Source organism: Pinus tabuliformis, chromosome 5_1 (assembly GCF_031772625.1).
Source record: "Pinus tabuliformis cultivar Carrire ecotype Pingquan chromosome 5_1, CPIR1, whole genome shotgun sequence".
NCBI classification, from domain to species: domain Eukaryota; kingdom Viridiplantae; phylum Streptophyta; class Pinopsida; order Pinales; family Pinaceae; genus Pinus; species Pinus tabuliformis.
In genome coordinates this window covers 618,834,329-618,835,709 of record NC_142305.1, presented here as the reverse complement: position 1 = coordinate 618,835,709, position 1,381 = coordinate 618,834,329, and the positions used below count along the sequence as shown (strand labels likewise).

Sequence of the window (1,381 nt, the reverse complement as noted above, 5' to 3'; positions counted from 1 at the left end):
AAGAATTAAAGAGGAATTTGGAATTTGTTAGAATCATCAATTTGATATATAAAATCTGCACAATCCAGTTACTCCAAAGATTTTTAGGTTTCTGATCCATTCGATAATCCACATTATAACTACATGCTAGCTGGACAACCTCAATTAACATTATGGATATTCTCCCACTCATATTTTTCTCATGGGATGTTATGATCTCAGATCACACTGCGCTCTCTGTTTTATTTATCTACCATAACTGGAAGAAAAACAAAGCATGAATTAGTTATGATTATTCAAATTCAAACTGCTCATAGCGAAGAAAACAATCAGCCAACTTCTCTTGTGCTCCAATGGCGTTCCCACACGCCTTCCAGATGGCATCAGTGATGACTTGGAGACAATCATGGCATTCACCTGCGGAAAGATGGCCACTGCATCTTCCTACAGCGTAGGCAGTGGGTGCTCCGTTTCCTCCATGGCTGGTCTTGTAATAATATGCATATTCATGTTGAGCAATATTTGCTAGGACATCCTGGAATGCCATCCCTACATTATCATAGTAAGTGCTTCCACTTGGAATTTTCTGAGAGTTGCAGATCTGCCAAACCCATGCTGTGTTTGGTATCGATTCTACCGGATTAGCGCAAACGATGACCATGGCCACCATCAAGGCAGGCAAAATCATGGGAATGTTCTTCATTGTTATAAACCCTAACTCTGTTTTCGAGTACTTAAACCCTAACTCTATAAACCCTAAACCCTAACTCTATTTTCCAAGTACTTCACAGTTTTCCGGCCTGGCTAAACGCGCTAATATATATATATATATATATATATATATATATATATGCATAGGAAGCCAGTGATGAACTTCGATCATAATTTAGGCATGATAGAGCATGCGAATTGCACTTCAGAGTTCGTTGGGCACATCTCGAGTTCATGTTTATTAGAAGAGGATTTGAGGCTCTTCATTCTTGCATGGTTGTGTGGATCTAAGAAGGCTTTGAGTGAGATTGAAGAGTTTCAGCTCACAGTAGTGGCGTTCAGAACCAGTGCAGCAGGTGTGATAAAACAGTTTGGAAAAATCTTGTGGACTTTGTGGTATAGGTTTTGAAATTAAATATATAAAGTTAAATTGTGTTTGTTTTTTATTTATTTATTTTTTAAAGTGGAAAACTTATTATAATTTGGTTGTCAAACTAGTGTGTGAGACGGGGATTTCTAGTTAAGAGGGTAGATTTTCACTCTTGTCTGATGCTTTTGGGTTTTGGACTGTTAACTTGTTTCCTCAAGTCTGAGGGAAAAAAAGTTTTTAGTCAAACAAAAACAATTTTAAGACATACCCAACCCAAAAATTAAATTGTGTTAAAAATAATAATAAATTGAATTATTTTTA

At 36.6% G+C, this 1,381-nt stretch overlaps 1 pseudogene; it reads right to left on the bottom strand.

The window, feature by feature from the left end:
• Positions 1-271: 271 nt before the first annotated feature.
• Positions 272-682, bottom strand: LOC149166448 (antifungal protein ginkbilobin-like protein pseudogene; annotated as a pseudogene).
• Positions 683-1,381: the final 699 nt, after the last annotated feature.